This window comes from Lepidochelys olivacea (genome assembly GCF_965140295.1).
Source record: "Lepidochelys olivacea isolate rLepOli2 genome assembly, chromosome: 6".
Lineage (NCBI taxonomy): Eukaryota > Metazoa > Chordata > Testudines > Cheloniidae > Lepidochelys > Lepidochelys olivacea.
The window spans coordinates 130,309,923-130,326,242 of NC_140416.1; positions in this window are offsets into that span (position 1 = coordinate 130,309,923).

Sequence of the window (16,320 nt, forward strand, 5' to 3'; positions counted from 1 at the left end):
TGACCTTCAGCTGCTGCCGATGAAACAGGTTCCCTCCTGCCATGCTCTGCTCCTCGCAGATAGCAACGGACCATCCGCCGCCATCTATTCACTACGGAGAGAATGCAAACCTATGATATCTATTGAGAGCTCACGCCATCGTGCAAATCTCACGATTCAGATCCATAAAGCCACCTCCTGAGCTGTGCATGTACACAGACGTTTACCAGGACCTTTAAACCTTGATTTACAACACTGATGTCAGTATATTTCCCCTAATTCTTGCTTTAAGTCCATTTCTTGGGTGACTGAAGAGCTTTCCTCCTGCCATCTTTCCTCCTTCATTGAAACTTCAGGCTGGTGCTTGTTGTTACTGCTGAGCTGCTAATATTCCCCATTGCTCTGCTGCTCAGACAGCTGGCACAGCCTTTGTTCTCTACCTGTTTCTGTGCTCTCACAGGGCTCGGTTTGGGCTCACATGGTTCTCTTAAACCATGCCAAATCTGTAGTTCTTAATTGTTTTTGGCTAGGATCAGATAATAGTTATGATGCCAAGCTTTTAAAGTGGAAACACAGAAAGGAACCTCCAAGAAGAGCCTTTGCAAAGCTGAGGGTCTCTATAGGAGCTGATTTGCAGGATCTCTGCTGCACCAGCATAGTCCAGTCAGATCTGTTTGCTGCATCTCAGAGTATTGAGAGAACCACTGGAGGGAGATGCCATTGGTCTGCATGTAGGTATGTACTCCACTCGGGTGAAACGCTCGCCCTGTCGGTCGCCAGGCCAGCAGGCCACTACTGGGAGGGGTGCTTGTGGTGTTTGGATGCTGCTTGTAATTATTAAAACTGGGAGCACTGGCTATTGGGAGTCTGAAAGGACAGGAAAGAAGAAGGAGGTGGGGGAGTTGAGGAGGCAGAGTGAGAGCTACTGAGGGTGCAGCAGCAGCTTGGTAAAGAGGTTTCCACTTTAAAAATAAAGTCCTGTTGAAGTTTGTTAGTACCTTGCCAAGTTGCTACAACAGTGCATTCACCCCAGTTTCTTTCATGTTTTTATTGTTTTATTGCTCAGCTCTCCCTTGTCCCTCTGGGGATCTCCTCTCTAAGTGTATGGAGAGCTTCAGCTCAGGATGGAATGTATAGAATTTCAGCTAGGACAAGGTGCAATGAGGGGAGTCTTTTGGACTGGCTAAACAAGTACAGAAAATAAGACTTGAAATTGAAGAATGTATTCCATCTGTCATGTAGCTACATACACACAGAACCTGTTTATGGGAAAGAGCTCTTGTCAGACAAATCTGATTGCATTCTTAGAGGAGATCACAAGTTTGTCTGATAAAGGAAACTGCTTAGATATAATATACACAGACTTTTGTAAGACCTGACTTTTGACTTAGTACTGCATGACATTCTGATTACATTTCGCACTGTATGGTATTAACAGAGCACATGTTAAATGGTTTAAGAAATGTCTAACTGACAGCTCTCCAAAAGTAGCTGTCCCTGGGGAATCACTGAATGGGTTATTTCTGCTGGAGTTCTGCACAGATCAGTACTAGGCCAGACACTATTCCTCAATTTGATCAATGGTCTGGAAGTAAATATAAAATCACCACTGATCAAATTTTCCGATGACGCAAAGATTGGTGAAGTGGTAAGTACTGAGGAGGACAGGACACTTGCACAGAGCAATCTGGGCTGCTTGGCAAGCTGGGCGCGGTCACACAAAATGCGCCTAGGAACAAGGAATGCAGCCAGAGTGACCAGAGGGGGAAGTGAGTCCTCTGAAAAGGTTTAGGGGTCAGAGTGGACAACCACCTGAACACTTGCCTTCAAGCCAGGGCGGTGGCAAAAAGGCATAACGAGAACAGTGCTGGAAACTCAAGGGAAATGGATGATTCTCCATTTCTTCATATCGAGACCGGAAGCCTTTCTGGAAGACATGCTTCAGTCAAAGCCAAGTTTTGTGGGGTCTTGTGCCGCACACGGGCTCAGACTAGATCAGGGGTTCTCAAACTTCATTGCACCGTGACCCCCTTCTGACAATAAAAATTACTACATGACCCCAGGAGCGGGGACTGAAGCCTGAGTTCACCCAAGTCCCACTGCCCTGGGCGGGGGGCAGAAGGGGGACGGACAATTCCAAGCCTGGTGGGGCCAAAACTGAAGCCCAAGGGCTTCTGCCGCAGGCATGGGACCTGTACCCTGAGCCCCATCACCCAGGGCTGAAGCCCTCATGCTTTGGCTTTGACCCCCAGGTAGTGGGGCTTGGGCTTTGGCCTGGGCACTGGGCCCCAGCAAGTCTAATGACAGCATGGTGACCCCATTAAAATGGGGTTGTGACCCAATTTGGGGCCCTGACACACAGTTTGAGAACCACTGGACTAGAAGAACTAATGGTCCCTTTTGGCATTACACTCTATAACTCGAGTATATTAACAGTCTGACCAATGGATATTCTTGGTGAGGCTCCTTGGTGTTGGGACTCACACTCACTCCCCCGCCCTTGCTCCTCCAGAGTACCATTGCTCTGTTGCTCTTCCCCGCATGCTGCAAAGTGCATCTCGTTTTCCTCTTTGTGTTAAGGCTGTTGAGGAGGCATGGACTGAAATAGATCTCTGTGTGGGCATCCCTTTGGTTACATTTGTGCTGTGACGGGCAATGTGTGGGAGAGGCTCTCAGAGCGCTGCGTGGTGCCTAGGGGTTGTGTTGGAAAAAAACAAAGAAATAAAATAGATAACTCTGGCTGTATGATCAAGTCTGTTCAGCATTTTGGGGCAACTTCTGCACAATGTTGTGAGTCCCTGTAAACTCTGGGACTAAACTAGACTTCTGTATGGGTGCCAACAGAGAAAGAAATAGGGCAGATTTTTTCCTGTAACTAGAAATAGTCATTAGAATAGCCCAGGGAAAGAGCCATTTTACAATGTTGTTATGGGGTCATTATATACGTCCTGAAAACCAGTAAGGAAACAATGCACAGACCTCCTTCCTTGAAGGTCTGGAGTGGAAGCGGGACAATCTGGAAGGAGCTGGTTCCAAAGGAGATGACTAAGGCTGTCTTCCCTTCAGAAGAGGTGGGTTTTTCACCATGGGAGAGCGATGTCAGTTAGCTGCCCCACTGTAAAATTCCAGTGGAGACCAGGCATCGCTCATGTTACTGTGGGGTAGCGAGGCAGGGTCAGTGCTACGCCTCCATCCGTGGTTGAGCTTGCCTCGTGTACCTCCCAGGAACGCTACAGCTCCTTGTTTCCATGGTGGAATGGGTACCACACGTTTGTTATCCCCTGTAAAAACACACCTCTTTGGGCAATGCAGACGAAGCCCGAGTACGTAACATAAGGTGGCGTTGGGGCTAGATAGAGGGAGACCAATTTGGGAGACCAGACGAGATGAAAGTAAGCTGGTCCGATCTGGTCCTGAGTTCCGGTACGAAAGCCGGTACACAGGCGACCGGACTGGCAGGGCCACTGGTGGGCGGGGGGGAGGGGGCACAAGAGGGGCAGCTGCCCTGGGGCCCAGGGGCCCCTGGCAGCGGTTGGAGCCCCGGGCCTTTTAAATCGCTGCCAGAGCCCCGGGGCTTCCGGTTGCCCCCGCTGCTACCCTGGGGCTCCGGCGGTGATTTAAAGGGCCCCGGGGCTCTGGCGGTGATTTAAAGGGTGGGCAGCTCTGAAGGGCTGGCTGGGGGAGTCTGGGCCCAGCCCTGCCCTGCCCCTTCTGGGGGCCCAGATCCACCCCCCCCACACACACCTTGCCCAGGACCCCAGCCGCCCTGCATACCGGTAAGTCCATTAAGTTACTTTTACCCCTGGAGACCAGCAACTGCTAACTAATCAGAAAGCAGCCTACGAGAGAGCGGCTGGAGCTAACGAAGGAGAGAAGCCTCATTCTGCTCTTCCCCACTGGTGTAAGTCTGAAGTAACTCCACTGGACTCAATGAAATTACACAGGTGTGAAACTAGCATGTGAGTACAACCACGCCTAAAGATTCTTTCGGGGACTTTTCCCACAGGCACTTCTCTGAGCCCTGGTAAGATACCCCAGAGCTCAGGTCCCCCTCCCCCAAAACATCACAGCTTTGTTCTGGTCTATGAACCCTTCTTTACTTTGGAAAGGGGACTGGAAATCTCCCACGGTCAGGCTTGCTCCTTAGTCTCCACTTGCATGAAGCTACAATGTGAGCAGGATGCTTCTTGTGGTGCTTTGGTGCCACCAGCCCCACATAAAACTATGAAACACAGGGGTGCGCAAAAATATTTATCAACTCCCACCTGTTGTGCCTGTCTCAAAAACCAAAGTTCAGTCGAGCCTTGTCTCCCAGGGGGGCTGGCATTGTCTCGAAGCTAATTGGACCTCCCTGGGTAAGAGAAAAACCAAGTCTAAAGAACAAAAAATCTGAGAGCCAGTTGGCCCCATTGTGCAGTCATACCCCCCATTCACCTGCACAGATTGGAGGATTACAGGTCTGACTACCCACTTCTGCACATAATGGGATGATTTGCAAATGCAAATATGTATTTGTGGATGTAAATATGATGTTGTAGGTTTACAGTCGTGGCCAAATATTTATCCATTAAAGCTCAGACTGAGTTGAGGGACTGTTTTCTTGATGTATGCAACAGGCAAGGCACCGACTGTATAAGGATTTAGCTATTCTCTGATTTGTTTCCATTGATGTAGTCAGTTATGTTGCATGATTTTAAATATATTATGGCTCATTAACGTCTTATATTCCACATAGGTTAACATAATGGCCTGGTTAGATCATGTAACTATGATACTAAATTTCTAACAGGCATTGTTAAACCAACATGCTGATTCACTGCAAAATGCTAATAGTCTGCAGTTGTTCACAGGTGCCTCTAAGTATACCTTTCAAGTGAAAATAACTGTTCTAACAAGCCTTGAACAGGAACAAAATGAACAATTGAATGAATAATTTATGGAAACTATCCTGAATAGTGCAGGCATTCTGAATGGAGTTGCTTGTTCTTGAAATCTACAGACTTATGCTTCCTAATATAAATTGAATCTACATTCCAGCACTAGAAATAGTATTCATTGGTGTGTTTGCATGTACGCTTGTGTCTGCACGAAAGTATGTCCTTATTTAGCTCTTTAAATCATTTCTTTGTGACGAAGGGGAGGATACAGGGCAGTTCTGGAGCTATGATCTGGGGATTGGCCTCTGGATCTCATTGGGGATAAGGGCCATGAAGAAAAGCAGATCTTCAAATTTGCAGAGTGAAATACTTTGCATTCTCTACTGGATGGTTCCCAGGTTCCCAGAAGGACTGTTTTGGTGGAGCTGAGGCACATCTCTATTTCCTTATTCTTGCAATCAAAGTTGCTGAACATCATCAGCTTAATGAACTATTTTAATATCCTTTAAAAATGTTGCAAGCCCTTTCAGATACAGCATTCCATCTACAGGAGAATCTCCAGAGAGAGCGGCACACACATCCCTACATTACAAGAGATCACAAACTAATTAACAGCATTATAAGCTTATGAACCAATTACCATATTTACACAGGACAAGTGCATCCTACGTTTAATTATAATGTAAGATCTTACTTGAACAAGCTTGTGATTGAGGCAAAGCCAGTGCACTCTATTTGTATTTTACATTTGAATGACAAGATGTTTAGCAGAATGCATTTTCCTGCTTCCAGGGCTGTCACTACTACAAGCTGGGTCCTGTGTGTTGCACGGTGCAATGGGACTGAATTCTGCAGACACTTTAATTTATTCTGTCTCAATGAACTTCCTTTCATTCCCATCACACCATTACCAGATACTGCAATGGTGTGTGCCTGAGAATACTCATTGATATAAAATTAATCAGTGTGCAACACAGCAAGACCCAGGTCAGGTCCCAAGGTTCTAGGGAGGTTCTAGTGAGTTGGTAGAATCATAGAATCATAGAATATCAGGGTTGGAAGGGACCTCAGGAGGTCCCCTAGTCCAACCCCCTGCTCAAAGCAGGACCAATCCCCAATTAAATTATCCCAGCCAGGGCTTTGTCAAACCTGACCTTAAAAACTTCTAAGGAAGGAGATTCTACCACCTCCCTAGGTAACGCATTCCAGTGTTTCACCACCCTCCTAGTGAAAAAGTTTTTCCTAATATCCAATCTAAACCTCCCCCACTGCAACTTGAGACCATTGCTCCTTGTCCTGTCCTCTTCTACCACTGAGAATAGTCTAGAACCATCCTCTCTGGAACCACCTCTCAGGTAGTTGAAAGCAGCTATCAAATCCCCCCTCATTCTTCTCTTCTGCAGACAAAACAATCCCAGTTCCCTCAGCCTCTCCTCATAAGTCATGTGTTCCAGACCCCTAATCATTTTTGTTGCCCTTCGCTGGACTCTCTCCAATTTATCCACATCCTTCTTGTAGTGTGGGGCCCAAAACTGGACATAGTACTCCAGATGAGGCCTCACCAATGTCGAATAGAGGAGTCCCTCGATCTGCACGCTATGTCCCTACTTATACATCCCAAAATGCCATTGGCCTTCTTGGCAACAAGGGCACACTGCTGACTCATATCCAGCTTCTCGTCCACTGTAACCCCTAGGTCCTTTTCCGCAGAACTGCTGCCTAGCCATTCGGTCCCTAGTCTGTAGCTGTGCATTGGGTTCTTCCGTCCTAAGTGCTGGACCCTGCACTTATCCTTATTGAACCTCATCAGATTTCTTTTGGCCCAATCCTCCAATTTGTCTAGGTCCCTCTGTATCCTATCCCTGCCCTCCAGCGTATCTACCACTCCTCCCAGTTTAGTATCATCCGCAAATTTGCTGAGAGTGCAATCCACACCATCCTCCAGATCATTTATGAAGATATTGAACAAAACTGGCCCCAGGACCAACCCCTGGGGCACTCCGCTAGATACTGGCTGCCAACTAGACATGGAGCCACTGATCACTACCCGTTGAGCCCGACAATCTAGCCAACTTTCTACCCACCTTATAATGCATTCATCCAGCCCATACTTCTTTAACTTGCTGACAAGAATACTGTGGGAGACCGTGTCAAAGGCTTTGCTAAAGTCACCTCCTTCCTTAGAATCTCTTTCCTTAGAAGTTTTTAAGGTCAGGCTTGACAAAGCCCTGGCTGGGATGATTTAATTGGGGATTGGTCCTGCTTTGAGCAGGTGGTTGGACTAGATGACCTCCTGAGGTCCCTTCCAACGCTGATATTCTATGATTCTATGATTCCCAGCAGGGCTGGGAGACAGAAAGCGAAATGGCAGTTTCCCCGCTCAAGCAAAATGGGGAATTCCAAAACAAAGAGGCTGAATCATTTGGTATCAGGCAAAAATGACAGATTCTCAGTGCCCACCGCCTGGGAGGAAAGGGCACCTCACACCTCTCTTGGCTATTGTTTCAAGCCTTCTGCAGCTGGCTTTATATTCATTCTACATTTTCATGGTTCTCTCTGCAAGCATAAAAATCTCCCCCTCCCCCAATGAGAGCTGAGAGTCTGGAATATTATTCTTACACATGGAGGGTGGGGTGAATTCTCATCAAATTCGGTGGTTAATCAGGGCCCTGACAATAAGCCTACAGAATTGATCTCTGATTGGAATGAACATTTCTGACATGGCCAGTCATTTCCAATTACATTCTGGATTACTGATTGTTTTCTGAGTTCTGCCTGGGTGATGTACAGCAGCTGATTGCCGGAGCAGAAGGACAGGGCTCCCAAATCCTGTCACTAAGGCTTTGGAGTAGGCCCAGTGAAATGAGCTAGCTGAGGCTCGGACTGCCTTTCGCAACCAGACAATCCATACAAATGCTATTGCTTTGTGGGAAATGCTGAGACAACGTGATTTAAATTCTGCACCCAGCCAATATATGCTGTTACGTTGTGTAAGAGTAGCCGCATGTTTCTATAAGGTGATGCTTCTCTCACTGAAACCCACCTCACAGCAGAGACAGGTCCTGACTGGTCCATCTTCCCAGCTGCTAAAATACTCTCTCTTCTCTCTAGAGACAAGCAGCCCTTTCCTGACTTCTCGCGTCAAAACTTCCTTGCTCTTACCAGAGGTCTGTGCCACGTACAGAGGTGCCAGGGATGGAGGGGGAGGTGGGTGTATCTTGGAGACAAGCACAGAATGCAGGAGCCTCTCTTTCCCCCTCTGATCTCTGAGAGTAGGAGAAAGGGGCAGCAGCAGGACTGACTGGGGATGGAGGCCACTGGGGATGGAGGCCAGGGAGCTGGAGGGAACTCAGGGGATGGGATGAGGTTCAGGTTTCGGAGTTTCAGAGAAAGGAGAAGACGTCAGTTCAGCATCTACTATGGGAGGTGACTCAGGAGCAGACACTGTTCCCAAAGTGGGTTCTGGAAGGTGCAGTGGGAAACTTGAAGACCTCACATGGGACCTTTCTTCTGTTTGGAATAAAACTACAGGTGTCTGTTTCTTTCGCGACACTCTTCAACTGGCCCAACACGTGTAGTTAAACCAAATAATTCCAATCCTTTCTAATCAGGAATTCCTAGCAAATAACTTCTCCTGAACATGGGCTTAACAGAATAGTGGATAGTGCTTGGCTGGGATAATTTCACAGAATCATAGAATATCAGGGTTGGAAGGGACCTCAGGAGGTCATCTAGTCCAACCCCCTGCTCAAAGCAGGACCAATCCCCAACTAAATCTAAGGCTGTCTTCCCTTCAGAAGAGGTGGGTTTTGATTTGATTTAGTTGGGGTTGGTTCTGCTTTGAGCAGGCGATTGGACTAGATGACCTCCTGCGATCCCTTCCAACCCTGATATTCTAAGATTTTTATGATTCTGTGCTTGATAACTGAATAATTAAATATACTCCTGACCTTCAGAAAGAAGAAATTGCTGGCTATATTTTGCAAATGCTATCTGGGTCTTAAAACAGTCCTTGGGTCCTTAGTTTTATTGTTGCATTAATATTACAGACTAAGAACTCAGAATCACATGGAAATATTGCTTAGTCACAATGGGTCAGGCCCTCTGCTGTTGTAGATCAGAGTGTAATCAATGGGGCTAGGCTGAGTCGCACAAGATCAGCATCTGGACCACAGAGTCTGTGTTTGTGATGTTTGTATGTGCAAACAACATTTCATTTCATATAGCAACCAAGATTTCTTATCTCTGCACTAGTGGTCAGAGTGGGGTGGGTAAACACATTCTGGAACACTGTCCATCCCTACTGGGGAAGCAAATGATGTACAAAGTTTATTACTATAACTGTAGCAGATACTCCAATCCAGGTTGCATTGTACTAGGCACTGTACACGCATAATAAAAAAGATGGTCCCTGCCCTGCGGAGCTAACAGACCTTTGCCCAGTTGTTGCCCCACCCCGGTCCGGCTGTGACTCAGCGTTTGTGTGGAAGCCAATGGCTCACTAGCTTTCTCTCTTTTTAACTCGTGTGTCTTCTGCAGAGCTGATGGAATTTACTCATGCAAAATAAATTACCTAACAAACTTAGCCCTGTGCTTTACAGCTAAAACAGAATAGAGGCTTGACTTGACCCATTTCACCTGTTATGGTTTTCTTCAGATTTTTAAAAATAAAATGAAATATCTTATTAAGAGGACTTCACTGTCTTGAGACAGGCGCGAGGAAGTGCGAGGCTGCTGTGCAGATCACAGCTAGCACACTGTAACGGCTGTAGAGACAAGCATGCGATGCTGCATAATTGCCGTAATAAAACAAGACACTATTAACATGTGGGCCAGGTGATTACTACTAGCAGAAATCAGAGCCCACAATATCTACCATCATGACTTTTCATGAGATCTCACCATGTGCATGAAATTAATTAGTATTACCTCATTTTGCCATATAATGAAGCACTTGCTAAGTATATTTTATTAATTACTCAGTAAACAGGGCTTTTTATAAATTATACAGATGGCTCAAGAGATGTGCTAGAAGTTCATTTACCACCCAAAATGGAATTAAAACTAACGTATGAGTGTACACCACTGTATTTACTAAACCCCAAATGGAAATTAACATTTCCCTTGTACTCAATATTTTTTACCCATAGGTTCATGACCTGTCCATATACACACTATCTATCTACCTATCTATCTATAAAATCAAATTGTCCAGTACCCGCAGTGCCCACTGGTTGGTATGTGCCATGACTGCTTGCAGTGATCATGTCTATTTCTTGCAATTTCTATATGCAACTAGAACCTAAGTGCTGGGAATTTCAAACAAGCTCTCATCTCTCAGCCTGAGGCAGCCCTGCTGTTATGAAATACATCGATTCTACTCTACCTTAAACTGTTCACGTTGTCTTGGGTTAAAAATCTCTCTTTTCCATTTCCCTTTTGGGGTAATTCTCATCATTATAGGTGACAAATCTGAGGAACAAATCTGCAGAAGAGAAGAATGAGGGGGGATTTGACAGCAGCCTTCAACTATCTGAAGGGCGGATCCAAAGAGGATGGAGCTTGGCTGTTCTCAGTGGTGGCAGATGACAGAACAAGGAGCAATGGTCTCAAGTTGAAGTGGGGGAGGTCGAGGTTGGATATTAGAATCATAGAATCATAGAATATTAGGGTTGGAAGGGACCTCAGGAGGTCATCTAGTCCAACCCCCTGCACAAAGCAGGACCAATCCCCAATTAAATCATCCCAGCCAGGGCTTCCTCAAGCCTGACCTTAAAAACTTCTAAGGAAGGAGATTCTACCACCTCCCTAGGTAACGCATTCCAGTGTTTCACCACCCTCCTAGTGAAAAAGTTTTTCCTAATATCCAACCTAAACCTCACTCACTGCAACTTGAGACCATTACTCCTTGTCCTGTCCTCTTCTACCACTGAGAATAGTCTAGAACCATCCTCTCTGAAACCACCTCTCAGGTAGTTGAAAGCAGCTATCAAATCCCCCCTCATTCTTCTCTTTTGCAGACTAAACAATCCCAGTTCCCTCAGCCTCTCCTCATAAGTCATGTGCTCCAGACCCCTAATCATTTTTGTTGCCCTTCGCTGGACTCTCTCCAATTTATCCACATCCTTCTTGAAGTGTGGGGCCCAAAACTGGACACAGTACTCCAGATGAGGCCTCACCAGTGTCAAATAGAGGGGGAAGATCACGTCCCTCGATCTGCTGGCTATGCCCCTACTTATACATCCCAAAATGCCATTGGCCTTCTTGGCAACAAGGGCACACTGCTGGCTCATATCCAGCTTCTTGTCCACTGTCACCCCTAGGTCCTTTTCCGCAGAACTGCTGCCTAGCCATTCGGTCCCTAGTCTGCAGCGGTGCATGGGATTCTTCCATCCTAAGTGCAGGACCCTGCACTTATCCTTATTGAACCGCATCAGATTTCTTTTGGCCCAATCCTCCAATTTGTCTAGGTCCCTCTGTATCTATCCCTCCCCTCCAGCGTATCTACCACTCCTCCCAGTTTAGTATCATCCACAAATTTGCTGAGAGTGCAATCCAAACCATCCTCCAGATCATTTATGAAGATATTGAACAAAACCAGCCCCAGGACTGACCCCTGGGGCACTCCACGTGACACCGGCTGCCAACTAGACATGGAGCCATTGATCACTACCCGTTGAGCCCGACAATCTTGCCAACTTTCTACCCACCTTATAGTGCATTCATCCAGCCCATACTTCTTTAACTTGCTGACAAGAATACTGTGGGAGACCGTGTCAAAAGCTTTGCTAAAGTCAAGAAACAATACATCCACTGCTTTCCCTTCATCCACAGAACCAGTAATCTCATCAGAACCAGTAATCTCTCAGAAGGCGATTAGATTAGTCAGGCATGACCTTCTCTTGGTGAATCCATGCTGACTGTTCCTGATCACTTTCCTCTCATAGAATCATAGAATATCAGGGTTGGAAGGGACCTCAGGAGGTCATCTAGTCCAACCCCCTGCTCAAAAGCAGGACCCATACCCAATTAAATCATACCAATTAAATCTCCTCTAAGTGCTTCAGGATTGATTCTTTGAGCACCTGCTCCATGATTTTTCCGGGGACTGAAGTGAGGCTGACTGGTCTGTAGTTCCCAGGATCCTCCTTCTTCCCTTTTTTAAAGATTGGCACTACATTAGCCTTTTTCCAGTCATCCGGGACTTCCCCGGTTCGCCACGAGTTTTCAAAGATAATGGTCAATGGCTCTGCAATCACAGCCGCCAGTTCCTTTAGCACTCTCGGATGCAACTCGTCTGGCCCCATGGACTTGTGCACGTCCAGCTTTTCTAAATAGTCCCTAACCACCTCTTTGTCCACAGAGGGCTGGCCATCTCTTCCCCATGTTGTGATGCCCAGCGCAGCAGTCTGGGAGCTGACCTTGTTAGTGAAGACAGAGGCAAAAAAAGCATTGAGTACATTAGCTTTTTCCACATCCTCTGTCACTAGGTTGCCTCCCTCATTCATTAAGGGGCCCACACTTTCCTTGGCTTTCTTCTTGTTGCCAACATACCTGAAGAAACCTTTCTTGTTACTCTTAACATCATCCTATTTCACTAGGAGGGTGGTGAAGCACTGGAATGCGTTACCTAGGGAGGTGGTGGAATCTCCATCCTTAGAGGTTTTTATGGCTCAGCTTGACAAAGCCCTGGCTGGGATAATTTAGTTGGTGTTGGTCCTGCTTTGAGCAGGGGGTTGGACTAGATGATTTCCTGAGGTCTCTTTTAACCCTAATCTTCTATGATTCTATGATTCTAACTGTCCGATATTGAGGTGTCATTACAGGAGGTTTTGGAACAAATGGTAAACTAAACAGTAATAAGTCACCAGGACCAGATGGTATTCACCCAAGAGTTCTGAAGGAACTTGTCATAACCATACAGCTAAGGGTAGCCTAGAATTCCTCCTTACCTGTAAGGGGTTAAGAAGCTCAAATAACCTGGTTAGCACCTGACCAAAAGGACCAATGGGGAAAGAAGATATTTTCAAAACTTGGGGGAGGGGGGAAGGCTTTGTTTGGTGTGTTCTCTTGGGAAGCAGAGAAGCATCAGGTCAGAAAACTCCTTCTCCTATAAACCATCCTGAAACTTTCTCTCATATTACAAAAATTGTAAGTAAAAGCCAGGCAAGGCGTCTTCGATTATCTTTTGTTTTGCTTATGAATTTTTCCTTTGCTGGAGGGAGGTTTATTCCTGTTTTTTGTAACTTTGAAACTAAGCCTAGAGGAAGTTCTGCTGTGTTTTTGAATCTTTTGTTACCATGTAAAGTTATTTTCCATCCTGATTTTACAGAGGTGATTTTTACCTTTTTTTAAAAATAAAATCCTTCTTTTAAGAACCTTCCTGATTTCTCTATTGTCCTAAGATCCAGGGATTTGGGTCTGTGATCACTTTGTAACCAATTGGTTAGGACATTATTCTAAAGCCCCCCCCCAGGAAAGGGGTTCTAAGGGTTTGAGGGGGATATTTTGCGGAAATAGGAACTCCAAGTGATCCTTTCCCTGATTCTTTGTTAAATCACTTGGTGGTGGCAGTGTACCGTCCAAGGGCAAAGAATTTGTGCCTTGTGGAAGTTTTAACCTAAACTGGTAGAAATAAGCTTAGGGGGTCTTTCATGCGGGTCCCCACATCTGTACCCTAGAGTTCAGAGTGGGGAGGGAACCCTGACAGAACTGAAATGTGAAATTGCAGGACTACTAACTGTAGTCTGTAACCTATCATTTAAATCAGCTTCTGTACCAAATGATGGGAGAATAGCTAATGTGACACCAATTTTTAAAAAGGGCTGCAGAGGTGACCCCAGCAATTACAGGCTGGTAAGAGTGACTTCAATACTGGGCAAACCGGCTGAAACTATAATAAAGAACAAAATTGTCAGACACAGAGATGAACATAATTAGTTGGGGAATAGTCAACATGGTTTTTGTAAAGGGAAATCATGCCTCACCAATCTACTAAAATGCTTTGAGGGGGTCAACAAGCATGTGGACAAGGGGGATCCAGTGGCTACAGTGTACTTAGATTTTCAGAAAGCCTCTGACAAGGTCCCTCACCAAAGGCTCTTAAGCAAAGTAAACAATCATGGGATAAGAGGGAAGGTTCTCTCATGGGTTGTTACAAAACAATCAAAGGGTAGGAAGAAATGGTCAGTTTTCAGAATGGAGAGAGGTAAACAGTGGTGTCCCCCAGGGGTCTGTACTGGGCCAAGTCCTATGTATCATATTCATAAATGATCTGGAAAAAGGGGTAAACAGTGACGTGGCAAAATTTGCAGATGATAGAAAACTACTCAAGATAGTTAAGTCCCAGGCAGACTGCAAAGAGCCACAAAAGGATCTCACAAAACTAGGTGACTGGGCAACAAAATGGCAGATGAAATTCAATGTTGATAAATGCAAAGTAATCCGCATTGGAAAACATAATCCCAACTGTACATATAAAATGCTGGGGTCTTATTTAGCTGTTTCCACTCAAGAAAGAGATCTTGGCGACATTGTGGATAGTTCTCTGAAAACATCCACTCCATGTGCAGCGGCAGCCAAAAAAGCGAACAGAATGGTGGGAATCATTAAGAAAGGGATAGAGAAGACAGAAAATATCATGTTGCCTCTATATAAATCCATGGTACACCCACATCTTGAATACTGCATGAAGATGTGGTCACCCCATCTAAGAAAAGACATAGTGGAACTGGAAAATTTTCAGAAAAGGGCAACAAAAATTATTAGGGGTATGGAACAGCGGCCATATGAGAAGAGATTAATAAGACTGGGACTTAAAGAGGCGACTAAGGGGGAATATGATAGAGGTCTATAATCATGACTGGTGTGGAGAAAGTAAGTAAGGAACTGTTATTTACTCCTTCTCATAACACAAGAACTAGGGGTCACTGAACGAAATTAATAGGCAGCAGGTTTAAAACAAACAAAAGTAAGTATTTTTTCACACAATGCACAGTCAACCTGTGGAACTCCTAGCCAGAAGATGTTGTGAAGGCCAGGACTATAACAGGGTTCAAAAAAGAACTAGATAAATTCATGGAGGATAGGTCCATCAATGGCTATTAACAAGGATGCACATGTATGGTGTCCCTAGCTTCTGTTTGTCAGAAGCTGGGAAGGGGTAACAGGGGATGGATCACTTGATGATGACCTGTTCTGTACATTCCCTCTGGGGCACCTGGCACTGGCCATTGTCAGAAGACAGGAGACTGAGCTAGATGGACCATTGGTCTGACCTAGGATGGCCGTTCTTATGTTCTAATTTCCTTTTTGTTTTTCTTTTTTACAAAAGGAAAACGAAGAAAACTTAACAAAAATACTGTCTCTATGTATATTAAACTGTTAATTTTGATTAAGATTAAAATAAACCACTGCCGAGGCACAGATGGCCTTATACCCCAGTCAGCTCTCTGTAGCAGCTCCAGGTAACCAGCCAGCCCTAATTGAAGGTCTAATGTCCCCTTAAAAGCTCCCGGTATATCAATAAGCATGTGAGGCAGCAGGGGATGCTGACTTGGGGTATGCAAACCTCACCCTGGACAACAAGGGGAGAAGTTGTTGCTGACTTATGGGTCGAACAGGGACTTTATGTATCATATTCAGGACCTATTGATTTAACTACACCCTAGAGGTCCAATTTTTCAGGCTTAACTCCAACAGGTATGTCTCCCCAAACCTTGCATTTGTTAGCTGCAGATACCAATTTGGACTAACTTCCCACTCATCATTACAATGACCTTGGCTGCATGCACAGGTGGTTGTTTGCTTATGCTAACACAAGAGTCACAGGTGCCCCATTTAATTTAAAGAGCTCAATGTTCAGCATGAAGGTCTGCCCAGGAAGTGATGCGGGCAGGTGCCAGGCTCTGCAGGTCCCATCAGCTTTCGACAGTATTTGCGAATCATGAACGGCACATGCTAGAGAACGTAGTCTGAGGCACTGCTGACCCTGCAGGCAAGTCTGGTAAAAGATGTTCAGCCATGTGTGCACTAATCATAGAATCATAGAATCATAGAATATCAGGGTTGGAAGGGACCCCAGAAGGTCATCTAGTCCAACCCCCTGCTCGAAGCAGGACCAATTCCCAGTTAAATCATCCCAGCCAGGGCTTTGTCAAGCCTGACCTTAAAAACCTCTAAGGAAGGAGATTCTACCACCTCCCTAGGTAACGCATTCCAGTGTTTCACCACCCTCTTAGTGAAAAAGTTTTTCCTAATATCCAATCTAAACCTCCCCCACTGCAACTTGAGACCATTACTCCTCGTTCTGTCATCTGCTACCATTGAGAACAGTCTAGAGCCATCCTCTTTGGAACCCCCTTTCAGGTAGTTGAAAGCAGCTATCAAATCCCCCCTCATTCTTCTCTTCTGCAGGCTAAACAATCCCAGCTCCCTCAGCCTCTCCTCATAACTCATGTGTTCC